Source organism: Typopeltis vanoorti, chromosome 5 (genome assembly GCF_054136105.1).
Source record: "Typopeltis vanoorti isolate ZY-2024b chromosome 5, IOZ_Tvanoo_1.0, whole genome shotgun sequence".
In the NCBI taxonomy this organism is placed as follows: domain Eukaryota; kingdom Metazoa; phylum Arthropoda; class Arachnida; order Uropygi; family Thelyphonidae; genus Typopeltis; species Typopeltis vanoorti.
Genome location: NC_143553.1, coordinates 132681480 through 132696091, shown reverse-complemented (window position 1 = coordinate 132696091; position 14612 = coordinate 132681480). Strand labels below are relative to the sequence as shown.

The window sequence follows — 14612 nt, the reverse complement described above, 5'->3', positions numbered from 1 at the left end:
GTTGCTGGTAGAAGAAAACATGAATATGGAAGACTGACTTTAGTTGTTGAGGCATGAGTCACATCTGCTGAAGATATAGTTCCACTATATAAGGCACTAATTAAGCCCCAATTGGATTTCTGTCACCTGGCTGTATTGGTGATAAGGAAACATTTGAGACAGTGCAGAGCGCAGAGGCAAAGACTGTCTTAGGAATCTGGAATACTAAGTATGAGAACAGAGTAAAGAGAATGCAGGGGAATTATTGCACAGGATAATGGATGATGAATTTTTCAACCTGTTATGGACTGATTGCAAATAAAAAATTGCAATGCAATATTTGGCCAAACGTTTTCATAAAATTCAGGTATATCATGATGTTTTTTCCTGATCATCCAGAATAGCTGTCATCTGATTATAAAATGTGAGCAAATTATAAAATAACACTTTGTAATAAATTAATGTTTTCCATAGGGACTGAACTTAATGCATTCAATAACAGGAGAATAATACCATTATCTACAGAATTCGAGTCCTAACAAACAACTCTATTCATAATAAAAATAATGAAATAAAAAGGTTAGTCATCATCATCATCATCAAATTCCTGCCATGTACCCTCAAGGGATGTACAGGATATGATAGTATTACATGAAAAAAATTACATCATTATTAATTTCCTATCTACAATTTTCCTCCAAATCAGTCTGTTACTTGTCAAGACTCCAACATTATCAGATCTTATATTTCTATCGTCTAAAGCACTTTGTATCGTATCAATCTACCTATATCTTGGTCTTCCTCTGGGTCGTTTTCCTGCCAACCTGGCAGAGAACACTTGTTTTGCTAATCTTTCCTCGCCTATTCAACAGAATGGGCGAGGAAAGATTAGTGACCATACCACTGAGATTAGCTCTGCTAACACATTCCTGGATGCTGATAATGTCGAGTTCTTTCCTAATATCCTCGTTTTTAATATGATATTGCCATTGATGCCATCTGTTCACACCTATAATCTTTCCCAGAACTCTCATATCTGTGATCTCTAGTCTTTGGTCAAGTGTTTTACTTCTGACCCAGCTCTCAGATCCATAAGTTAAAACTGGTTTGAACACTGTCTTGTATACAGCTAATTTAGTGTTCCGACTAATTTCTCTCTTATTCCATATGAATTTATTCAATTGACTTCCCACCATACCAGCTTTGCTGATTCTGTTGTCTATTTCTATATTTAATTTACCATCTTCAATAAAAATCATGCCTAAATAGGTGAAATGTTTTACTTGTTCCACAGGTTCTCCATTCACAACACAGTTGATATTTTGAATGATTCTGCCTATTTTCATTGTCTTTCTCTTTTTATTGCTGACGTTCATACCATATCTATTACAACAGCTATTCAATTTATTCAGAGAATCTTGCAGCCTTGTAGCAGATTTATTTAGAAGTATAACATCGTCTGCATAAACCAAAGAGCTGACATTAACATCTCCAATTTTGATATCATGTTTAATACCACTTTCCTTCATAATGTGATCCATATAGATAATGAATAACAGACGGGATAATGTACACCATTGTCTCACACCAGATTTAACATTAAACCATCTTCCTGTACTTCTTTCAATTCTAACTGCTGACTTACAACTCAAATAAAGACTAAGTATTGCTTGATATAATGCCCCATTGACACCATATAACTGCAGCGTGTTGAATAGCTTCTCTCTTGGCACCTTGTCATATGCCTTTTCCAAATCGACAAAACTTAAATACAGATCTTTGTTATATTCCCATGCTTTCTCGACCATTTGTCGTAAAGTGAAGATCTGATCCTGACAGCCTCTATTTGGCCTGAATCCAGCTTGTTCTTCACCAAGCTTTTCTACCACAATTCTTCTCAACCGTTTCTCAAGTATACTTGCATAGATCTTGCCAGGAACACTCAGTAGGGAAATACCTCTGTAATTCTCACATGCAGTTTTATTTCCCTTTTTATATATGGGTACTATGTGAGCTCTACTCCAATCATCGGGAATTCGTCCCTCTGTCCAGGCTTTCTGAACTATGCAGTGCAGCCACTGTAAGATTCTTATACCACCATATTTCAGCATTTCTGGTCGAATATCATCTACTCCTGCTGCTTTTCCACATTTCAAGCCTTTGATGGCTTTTTCTACTTCAAGTATGGATATGTATTTCTGACTGCATGCCTGGTCAGTGTTTTTTACCACTGTGCTGTCATCACTGCTTGTTTCATTTAGCAGTTTTTCAAAGTAATTACTCCATACTTCAAGGATATCTTTTTCTCCTGTTTTCATGTCACCTTTATCATCTCTAATTCCTTTTTCACTCTTTCCTCCATTTTTAAGCTTCTTCAACAACCTCCAGAATATTTTGCCACCTTCTTGATATTTATTTTCTATATTCTTGACAACGTCCTCCCATTACTTTTGTTTAGCTAGTTTTACACAGTGTTTAGCATTCTTGCATTTGTCTCTATATTCTCTAAGATCACACGCTGACTTATTTGACAGGAACTTTTGATATGCTTTCTTCTTTTCCTTCACTGCCTCTTTAACTTCCTGTGTCCACCAGGGAGTTCTGATTTTTTTATCCTTACAGACAACCTCACCACATGCCTCTCTGGCAGAATCAATCAATGTTTTCTTCAGAGTTTGCCACTGAATCTCCAAGATTTGATTCCTATTCTCAAACTCTTTCATTTTTTCTTCAATAATCTTTGTGTATTTTAGTCTACAGTTCACATCTGAGAGCTGCTCAACTTTTACTTGCTTTAAAACTTTCTTACATGTTATTCTTTTCAATATTAAATTCAATTTTATCCTGCTCAAGACTAAATAGTGATCACTTCCAATTTCAAATCCTCTGTACACTCTGGTATCCTGCACCAGGGAGAAAACATCACTATCAACAATAACATAGTCAATGAGACTTTTCTTATTCCTAGCCTCTTCTCTCCATGTGAATCTGTGCATATTTTTATGTTGGAACATGGTGTTAGTAATAACCAGTGCATGTCCTGAGCAGAAATCCAACAGATATTTGCCATTATTATTAGCTTTGCTCTTTTCTCCAAATTTTCCCAAAATAATTTTGTATGTCTCACAATCATTTCCTACTCTGCTATTTAGATCCCCCAAAAGGACCAACTTTTCCTTTTTCATTGTGTCAGTTGCTTTTTCTAAAGCCTCAAAAAACTCCTCCACTTCTACCTTAGTAGAACCTTCTGTGGGACCATAGGCACAAATAAGTCTTATTGTCCAGTTTCCCATTCTCATATTTGCCCACATTACGCTACTTGAGACTGACTGCCATTCAAGAAGATTAGCCTCGTATTTTGTGTTGAATACTATGGCTACTCCTTCTTTTCCTTGATTGTCATTGCCTGAATATAACATTTTGTATTTATTGCTCAGAAAGATCTCACCAGTTTTGGTCTTTTTTGTTTCAATCACCCCTATTATGTCGATGTGGTACTTATCTAATTCCTCAGCTAGCTCCATTTCTTTGCCATTCAGGCTTCTTATGTTGATAGTACCTATCTTTAATTCTGGTGATGTTGAGTTGGGGGTTTGTTTTCAGATTTGTTCCAGTAGCTGACTTTTCGCTGTTCGCCCTGGTTCCCTGGCGAAAACAACGGGGGCCTTGTTTAACCGGGCGACGCCCCATCCGGCATGAAATTCTGTCATGTTGTACCATCATTTTTTATTTTGGTTTAACCAATAAGAATACAATTTGTTCGGCTAAATCCCAAATTGCCAGCCCATCCTCGTTCGTTCAGTATCCAAGTAGATATCCAACAGGGTGCACCACGAGAAGGTGAGGATTGGACATTAGGTCAGAAGCCCTGGTCGGTTCTCCGCATTCCGTTAAAGGCTATGTGGAGGTCTCCTCTCAGTTATACAGCTTTGACCTTTTTGCATTATTCCTAGCTGCTATCAACAATTTTCTTCCATATTAGTCTAGTTGTCTGGATTCCAATACTGTCAGACCCCATATTTCAGTTGACTGCATCAATTCACCTAGATCTCGGTCATTCTCTGAGGTAATTTTCCTGTCATCAAACACCTGTTTTGCTAATTTTTCATTACCTGAAATTCCATTTAAGTGATCACATGACCTGAGGTTAGTTCTGCTCATACATTCCTTAATACTAACAATGTCAAGTTCCTTCTTAATATCTTCATTATTAATATGTTGCTGTATCTTACTACAAATATCTAACTTTGTGGAAATGTTTTACTTCTAACCACAGCTGTCAGATTCACATGTTAAAATGGGTTTGAACACTGTCATATACTGTATTTTGGCTAAATCTCTTTTTCTTCTTATTCTCTGTTATTCCATATAAATTTATTCAACTGGCTTCCCATTTTGCTTATTCTACTATCTATTTCCATATTTAATTTACCAAACTCTGCCACATTACAGGTGTTTGATGTCTTTTCTACTTCAAGTATAGATATTGCATTCCTTTTGATATTTTCTACTACTGTTGTTACTGCCTGTTCCATTTAACGGTCTTTCAAAATTACTCCGATACCCAGAGTATCTTTAATTTCAGTTTTCATGTAAATTTTATTATTATTATATGACATCTCAAAGGACTCCTTGCAGGAGGGCACTCTACTCCACTATACACAAATTACCATTTCTCCTACTTAATCTTCCAGCTACCACTACCACAACATCACCACTATCATCATCATCATCACACAATATTATTTATCACCATCAACAGTATTTTTTCTCTGTAAATTGCATTCTCAATGGCCAATTTGCCTGTATGCCAAATAAAAAACCATGGGAGAAAAACAAGGTTTCTGGGTGAAAAACCATGGGAGAAAAACCTTGCTACCTCCATAGGATATAAGCTAACCCAACTTCAATTGAAAAAGTCCATATAAAGATTGCTTTCATCATGATGAAAATCAAACTCAGGTTTTTTTCCCATCGAAGGGCGCAATATTCTGTCATTCTTCCAATTGCACTACAGAGGTACCGCTAGTAATCTTTCCTCCATTTTGAAGCTTTTCAGTAGCCTCCAGATCATTTTCCCCTTCCTGATATCACTAAAGTCTTCTCATGATTTCTGCTTAGCTACTTTTACACATAGCTTAGCTCCCTTACATTATTTTCTCTATTTGATTAGGGCATCTTCTGAGTTATTTGCTTGGAACTTGCAATAGGTTTTTTTCTTTTTATGACAGCTTCTTTAAATTCTTGTGTCAACTATGGAGTCCTTGATTTTTTTTCTCCGTGCAAACAATTTCACCTTCCCAGTTAAAACAATCAATGTTTTTTTAGTTGGGAAATGAGACTACAAAGTGGTTCTTATTTTCATACACCTGCATTTTTTCTTGGATATTTTTATGCAAAACTAGGGAGAACAACAGTTGATAGGGATGATGTAGACACCTTGCAGGATGATTTATTTAAATCATCCTACAGTCCATAGTAAATTATAGTAAATAAATCTAGTCTGCAGGATGATTTACTGCAGACTAGATTACTTTCATAATGATTCTCACAAAGATTACTGAAGAAAAAATGAAAGGGTTTGAGTACACGAACCAAACTTTGGAGATTCAGTGGCAAGCCTTGAAGAAAACCCTGATTGATTCAGCCAGAGAGGCATGTGGTGAAGTTGTCTGCAAGGATAGAAAAACCAGAACTCCATGGTGGACACAGGAAGTTAAAGAGGCAGTGAAGGAAAATAATAAAGCATATCAAAAGTTCCTGGCAAATAAGTCAGCTTGTGCGAGAATACAGAAACAAATGTAGGAAAGCTAAACACTGTGTAAAACTAGCTAAACAAAAGTCAGGGGAGGACTTTGGCAAGAATATAGAAAATAAATATCAAGAAGGTGGCAAAATATTCTGGAGGTTGTTGAAGAATCTTAGAAATGAAGGAAAGAGTGATGTAAGAGGAGATAGAGATGATAAAGGTGACATGAAAATGAGAGAAAAAGATGTCCTTGAAGTATGGAGTAATTACTTCGAAAAATTGCTAAATGAAACAAGCAGTAATAGCACAGAGGTAAAAAACACTCAACAGGCATATAGTCAGGAATACATATCCATACTTGAAGAAGAAAAAGCCATCAAAGGCTTGAAATGTGGAAAGGCAGGAGTAGATGATATTCAACCAGAAATGCTGAAGTATGGTGGTATAAAAGTCTTACAGTGGCCGCACTACATAGTTCAGAAGGCGTGGACAGAGGGGCGAATTCCTGATGATTGGAGTAGAGCTCTCATAGTACCCATAGAAAACAAGGGAAATAAAACTGAATGTGAGAATTACAGAGGCATTTCCCTACTGTGTGTTCCTGGTACGATTTATCCAGGTATACTTGAGAAATGGTTGAGAAGAATTGTGGAAGAAAAGTTTGGTGAAGAACAAGCTGGATTCAGGCCAAATAGAGGCAGTCAAGATCAGATCTTCATTTTACGACAAATAGTTGAGAAATGGGAATATAACAAAGATCTGTATTTACGTTTTTTTGAGTTTTGTTTGGAAAAGGCATATGACATGGCGCCAAGAGAGAAACTATTCAATACGCTACAGTTATATGGTGTCAATGGGGCATTATATCAAGCAATACAGGGTCTTTATTTGAGTTGTAAGTCAGCAGTTAGAATGGAAAGATGGTTTAATGATAAATCTAGTGACAGACAAGGATGTACATTAATCCCCTCTGTTATTCATTATCCATATGGATCACATTATGAAGGAAAGATATGCTAAATGAAACAAGAAGGTGGCATCATTATGAAGGAAAGTGGTATTAAACATGATATCAAAATTGGAGATATTAATGTCAGCTCTTTGCTTTATGTTATACTTCTAAATAAATCCGCTACAAGTCTGCAAGATTCTCTAAATTGAATAGCTGTTGTAATAGATATGGTATGAAGGTTAGCAATAAAAAGACAAAGACAATGAAAATAGGTAGAATCATTGAAAATGTCAACTGCGTTGTGAACGGAGAACCTGTGGAACAAGTAAAACATTTCAGCTACTTAGGCATGATTTTTAGTGAAGATGGTAAATTAAATATGGAAATAGACAACAGAATCAAAAAGCTGGAATGGTAGTAAGTCAGTTGAATAAATTCATATGGAATAAGAGATAAATTAGTCAGAACACTAAATTAGCTGTATACAAGACAGTGTTCAAACCAGTTTTAACTTATGGATCTGAGAGCTGGGTTAGAAGTAAAACACTTGACCAAAGACTAGAGACTGCAGATATGAGAGTCCTGAGAAAGATTAGAGGCGTGAACAGATGGCATCAATGGCAATATCATATTAAAAACGAGGATATTAGGAAAGAACTTGACATTGTCAGCATCCACGAATGCTTTAGCAGAGCTAATCTCAGGTGGTATGGTCACTTAAACAGAATGGGTGAGGAAAGATTAGCAAACAAGTGTTGTCTACCAGGTTGGCAGGAAAACGACCCAGAGGGGAGACCAAGATATAGGTGGATTGATATTGTTCAAAGTGCCTTAGACGATAGAAATATAAGATCTGATAATGTTGGAGTCTTGACAAGTAACAGATTGATTTGGAGAAAAATTGTAGATAGGAAGTTAGTAATGATGTAAATTTTTCATGTAGTACTATCATATCCTATACACCCCTTGAGGGTATATAGCAGGAATTTGATGATGATCTCACTTTAATATTGCAAAATGTAAGGTTATGCATTTCGGATTGAAAAGGTTACTTGTGGCATATCATGTTGATGTTATTGGATTGTGTGAAACTGATGAAACTAGGGACTTGGGGATAATGATTGACAGAAAGTTGAAGTTCAGAGAGCATACTGCAAATGTTGGTAAAATAGCTCAAGGATTACTTGGAAGTTGAAACACAATGACTAGTAAAGATAAGAAAGTTATTATCCCTCTACATAAGGCTACGATTCAGTCACATCTTTACTATTGTACACGGATTTGGCGACCTGGGTTTCTTGGGAATCAGGAGGTGTTCGAGAGAATTCAGAGACGAGTAACTAAGCTGGTGACAGTCTGTGGAATGCTCCCTCTTATGATAGGTTGAAAGTGTGGAAGTTACAAAATTTGGTTGACAGGTGGAAAAGAGGGAACATGATAGAAACTTATAAGCTATTAAAGGTGTTTCATAAAATTGATGCAAAAGAAATTTTTCAATATGTGACAAATATTCATAGAACTAGGGACCATGTGTGGACTAGATTTGCATGGGGAGTGTTAAATGAATGGAATGGATTGCCAGAATTAGTTGCGAGTTTCTTGATGGTGAATGAGTTTAAGGAGAAGTATGATAGCTTTTACAGGGTGTTCGGGATAAATTTGACATATTTATAATTAATTATATTTTTCCGTAAGTTACATGTATTAACACACACTTCTCTTCATTTAAAAGTTTGGACCCTTCTTCATTCATATACAAGATGTCATAAAGGATGGATAGCTGGAACCTACCTGAATCATGGAAGAGAATAACTTGTATCATGATGATTCGTGCCCGCCATCAAAATAAGGATATTACGACTGCTGCCCAATGCTCCCTGAATACAGTAAAAACAATCAGGCATGAACTAGAGACTTGCAATGGTGACTACGAGGATGTAGCAAGAAGAAAGATCCCTAGCAGACGATCTGATTGCGTTCGTACAGCAGAATTCCTCGCAAATCTGCAGGAACAGGTGTTGAAGAACCCTGGCATTGGAATTCGGGCTTTGTTCGTGGAGTTGCTAACTGTAGTCAAGCCCTGGATAACAAGGGTAGCCAATGGTAGGCCGTATGTATGGCAGCAGGATTCGGCCCCTTGCCACACCTCTGGGAAAAGTCAAAAATGGTTGTCTGAAAATTTCTACGACTTCACCAGTCCAAATGTTTGGCCTCCAAACTCCCCAGACCTTAACCCCATGGATTATTTTGTATGGGGCGCAGTTGAAAAAGACACCAATCGCACTTCCAGTAATACAAAAGCCCAGTTAATGGATAAAATTAAAACAGTTTTTGCGGCCCTTCCCAGGGAGACTATAGCATCAGCTTGTTCGAGGTTCCGAAGCAGAATTGAAGCTGTGATCGATGCTAATGGTGGTTATTTTGAGTAAATCTTGTTGATAGTATTGTAATTAACTCTGCCTGTAATGTTTTTTGTCAATTCATTAAATTTAATAGATACAAAGAAGATTTTCTTTTTCCTTACGAAACTGTCAAATTTATCCCGAACACCCTGTATGTGTAAAATATTTAGTTTTGGTCTCTCACAACAATTTTCCAGACTACATGGAAATACCATATAACAATAATAATCATTTTTATAGTTCATCCTGTAGCTCGCACATAAAAGCTGCTGAACTCATTTTTTAAAAACTTTACTAGACACTTTTCCTTTACAATATGATATTCATTTTTATCCTGCTTAACACTAAGTTATGAGCACTTCCAATTTCAAATTTCCTGTATACTATTGTAACCTAAACCAATGTGAAGATATTAATATCAATAATGATACACTCAAGAGACTTCTCTACCAGCCTGGTTGGCCAAATGGGTAGCAATCCGCTCTCCAGCCGCTATGAATTCAAATCCTGTCAAAGGCATGGATGTTTGTGATTGTCCTACTAACTCTTTGTGAAAAGGACATCTGTGACAATACCATTTCTCCAAGCAGAAGGCTTCATTCCCAAATTCAAAATGAGATACAGGAGTGACCATACAGCATTAAAGGATGTCACACATTAATAACTAGTAGAATTTTCGTTTTTCCTGTGTTTTTTTTTTTGTAATTTGTGCACATCTTTATGTTGAAACATGGTGTTGGTGATGAATAGTCTGAATCCTGAAAATAATCTCATCAGGCACTTGGCATAGTTCTTATTAACCTATAGGATGAATTTTGACACAAATTCACCTTATGTTTTGCTAATATATGATGGTGAATTAACTAACTAGCAAAGATGTCACAGACAGCAGCAGTTTGGAATAATCCAATGTGAAGAAAAATAAGTTTGGAAAACTTACTGTGAGAGAAATCATTTGTTTCTTTGTGACGATTTATTAATACCTTCAAAGACACCAGTCGGTTCAGCTATCTCTGATTGGCTACTGGTAGAGATTGAACTGCCCACCCAGTCTCCAAAAGTTAGATGGGGTTAAAATGACCTATAAGGGAATAAAAGATGTTAGCTGATTTTTTTTTTTTTTTTTGAATCACCAGAGAAACAAAAATTGTTCTTGTGCAGAATAAGAACTAGATACTATTTGTAGGTACCACGAGTGGTTGGATGTTATGGAATTATGGTCAGATGTTATTGTATTTTGCCTGTAAATTGTGTGTTCTGGTCAGTTTGCCTGTTTTGCAAATGAAAAACCCAAGTTTCAGGTAGAGAGAGAGGCAAAGGGGAGGAGAACTTCCACCTCGATTATGAGACTGCCTTACTCATCTTCAGATGAAAAAACCCTTACCCAAACAAACTATGAAAGAAGTATTGAAAATGATGACTTGCATAACTGTTTCTTATGCTCATTTGAAAATGTTATCTTCTTTGTCATGTGACATCATTTTAGATATTATCATCATCCCAAGACCCCATGGAGTCACAGACTCATCTAGGAGGTCCCTTTTGTCATACACACAGCTCGTCTTGCCATGCTTTAAACACATTCAAATTCTCTGCAGATACCACACTGTCAATGTGGTGTCTGCAGAGTTGTGAATGATTAGAATGCTATGCATTCCAATCATCCACAACTCTCCATGCAAAAAAACCTGCTTCTCACATCCTCCTTATATAACTTGCAGGGATGGCGGCTTGTTCTTCCTCAATCTCCCACCATTTCATGAAAAACCTCTTTAACATTGATCATATAACAACCCCTTACCCAATCGTACATCTCTCTATAATATCAAACCCTCTAACCTATCCACTAAACTGTGTAAATTGCATCTTCTCAACCTTTCTTCATATTCAACAATCCAGAGATCAGAAACTCTGGACCCTCTCCAACATTTCTTCATCCTTTTGAAAACCAGGTGACCAAATCTGTACACAGTAATCCGTATGTGGCCTAATCAGAGTATTATGCAATGGAACCAGAATCTCCTTTCTACAAGTTAGTGTAAGCAATAGTTTTTGGCAATATATCACCCCAAGATCACTTATTTCCTCCACCTCCAACAATATATCCCCACTAAAAGTAAATTCAATATCCCATTTTTGTTTTCCAAATTTTAAAACCTCACATTTTGCAACATTGAACTAGATCCCCACTCCTGTGCCCATTCACTCAATCTGTTTAAGTCTTCTTGCAAGGCCACAACATCTGCTCTAATCCTCATAGTTCATCCCTACTTTGCATCATCTGCAAACAACTGTATATTCCCATTCAAAATCTTCCCCAATATTATTAACATAGAGGTTAAACAGCAATGCCATTGAGGCCTACTAGTGACTCCTCTTCCTGGATATTGCTCCCCAATATACAACTTGTTGATACCTATCAGACAGCTCATCTCAATCCAATGCACTAGTCTAATATCTAACCCTATCTGCTCTAGTTTGACTATAAACTTGTCATATAGTAATCCTTCAAAAGCCGTTGTAAAGTCTAAGTATAATGTGTATCCATCTCCTGCATTCAATGTTACCCACCCTATTGTAATAAGTAAGTAGATTACTAAAACATGACCTTCCTTTAGCAAATCCCATGCTATCCATCAAAGATAATACCATTCTTGTCAACTCAATTCTGGATTCACCAATCTTTCCAAAACTTTAACTACAACATCCGGACATACAGACTGGCCTATAATTTGATGCTCGACTTCTGTCACTTCCTTTATGAAGTGGTACAATCTTGCTTTAATTCTAATCCTTGGAACTTAACCCAATGTAAGACTCATATTAAACAAATGTCAAGCATGGTTAAATTAGATACATCTGCCCTAGTTGTGATTCAAAAAGTAACCTGATAGCGAGATAAATTTCTGAGCCATCTAATCTGTCATTTAGGAAGGCCCTGATTTGTCTTTCCATACCAGGCTTCTAGGTCAGGTTTTTTTTTTTTTCTTACTCTTATCTTCCATCATTTATCCAGTGACGGAATTTACAGAAGTGCAGTTGTTGCACCACTCTCAACTTGAAATATAACGTAATAATAGCCTATCATCGAAGTTCTTCATTTAAGAAACTATGGACATTCGATCTCATTAACAGCTGCTATTAAAATAACGACAGAACATGATACCTAACGAAACTGCAAACTCCAAATACACGCACGACAGCTTCACGTTACTCCGATACAATATTGTGTATGACTTTCTATGTTAGTTACGAGATTTATTTTTTTTTCAGAGCACTAATCAAAAATGTACTGTGAAGGTGATATATACATATATATAAGTATATAAAACATATTACCTTTCCACGTAGCAATTTCACAAATTAAATCTAACGACAACACTTCCAAATCAGAAAGAAATGTATATTATTTCTGGGAAAACTCCCATGTTAAGAAAGAAATGTTTAGTTTTAATTTTGTTTCGTGTTTGAGATGCTTCAATTTAGAAAACGTGATGGGGATATATCTCTAGGAGAAGAAAAAAAAAATAAATAAATAAAGTACTTATAGGAACAAACGATTTCACCGCATTAATTCAGTATAAGAGAAGATACGAAAGGATTATGAGAAGAAGCGAGGGTGAAAAGTGAGGAGTAAAACATATTGGTATATCACCAAGACATGATATAATAGTAGTGAATGCAGAAGGGCAATAATGGCAAAACGATTCCATGCTCAGATTGTAAAAAAAGTAATAGTTCCAAGTTTTTGAATGTGTGAAGTGGTTTTGAGGGAAGAATGGATTTATTATTATTATTACGTACAAGTCCAAGGAGTTGTCCGTAATAATACCGTTCACCGTCAGTTTCCTAGACTCACCGATGGAGGCCCTAAACATCATGTCAAGAACTACCCAACATTTGCGCAGTATCTATCACACTTTGCTACGAATTCATTTATAGTCATGTAACTCACAACAGACTCTGGCAATCTATTCCACTCATTCACTACTCTTCAAGCAAAAAACCTAATCCTAACACACTTGCTAACTACACTCTTACTCAGTTTCCATATGGATGACCCCTAGTTCTCCCATCACCACCACCACACCTCTTCTAAAACATTTCTCTGAATCAATCTTGTAAAAACCAATCAGTAATTTGTATGTCTCAGTCAGATCACCCCCCCTTCCGCCTATCAACCAGTTTCTGTAAAACACAAATCTGAATTGCTTTCTCGGGAGGTTCATTCCATAGACCTGCTGCCATCTTGATCACTCGCCTCTCACCCTCTTCACCTCCTCCTCATCGCGAAGAAACCCTGGTGCCCAGATCTGCGTTCAATAGTCAAGATCGGGGTCTTATCAAGGCTCAATAAAGAGAAACAATAACCTGCTTGTCTCTGGTCATTAAATTATTCTTCAGTAATCAAGTGATCTAATGAGCTGCTTTAGCCACTTTTGCTATGTGGCCGCAAAACTTTAGTTCCCTATCTACTGACACTCCCAAGTCTCTTACTTTGTCAATTTCCTGGGGGTACAGTTCCGCCAATGTGGTATACAGTTGGTAATATTTTCATCCCAAAATGCATAACCTAATATAAGACGGGGCGACCTACACTTGACTGCGTATGATTTTAGGAGTCTGGAAAAATTTATAGGCATGAGGCCTAATACGGGGAGTCAGGGAAACTAAATTGATTGCAAAATCTGTGTATAAGAGCGATAAAGTTATGCAACAAAGTGTAATGATAAGAAATGGTTAATTATAGAGGTGATGTTATTAAAAGATGACTGTGTGTTTATGAAATTTGGACTTATTAAGTATGTGCAAGAATGTTTTATAAGTAAGAAATTAGATATGAATAGAGATCGACAAGTTGTCCAACTGGATCATGCAGATTACATAAGAGAGTACGCATAAAAGGAGACAATTTATTATGTGTGTACATGAATGGTAGGAGTATCAGAAAACGAGCGTAGTTTGTGGCCTTGGTGAACATGTTGGTGCCTCATATTGCTATCCTTAGCGAGAGGCTGGCTCTCATAGGCAGATATTCTAAGTAGTGTCTCGATGTCTACTGTCTAAAATACAGTATTTGCAATAAGGAGAGACAAGATATGACAGCAGGTGGGATGCTGATAATGGTATAGGCTAGTTAGAGTCCAATCAGAGTCGAAAGCTATGCTGCAATACTATTAATAGTTCTTCATGAAACAGTGTGTTTAAGCCATCTGGTGTGAAATGAAGTTTAAGAAGACCAAATACATTATGAGTTGTCGTTACAAAAATAGCAGATCGGTTTCATATGTAGACGAAATTCCTTGTCAAATAAACACAAGGGTGCGAAACGTGTAATGATGATGAGTGCCTTTAATTATATGATAATTCATTGGGTAGCATTTTTCTCATGAGAAAAATGAAACTGAATCCCTCTAGTTGTTGCGAGAGGATTAAGTTTGTAAGTCTGGTACCACGCTGTGACAGAGGCGAATTGAAAATGAGGGCAATGATAGCGGATGATTCAATACGAAAGTTGTGCAGAAGGAAT

The 14612-nt window shown here is 36.7% G+C and overlaps 1 protein-coding gene across 3 annotated transcripts in view; it reads right to left on the bottom strand.

Moving 5' to 3' along the window:
* Nucleotides 1-12520, bottom strand: part of LOC150106825 (uncharacterized) — a 325973-nt gene extending 313453 nt beyond the window's left edge. For 2 of the 3 annotated variants that reach the window (XM_090393337.1, XM_090393340.1), the window contains exons 1-2: nt 12422-12504; nt 10023-10163 (exon numbers count right to left, since the gene is read on the bottom strand). The gene's annotated coding sequence lies outside the window, so the exon portion shown is untranslated. Of the gene's footprint in view, nt 1-10022; nt 10164-12421 lie in introns of all 3 variants that reach the window. The other variant, XM_090393339.1, reaches the window with a different exon arrangement.
* Between the last annotated feature and the right edge of the window lie 2092 nt (nt 12521-14612).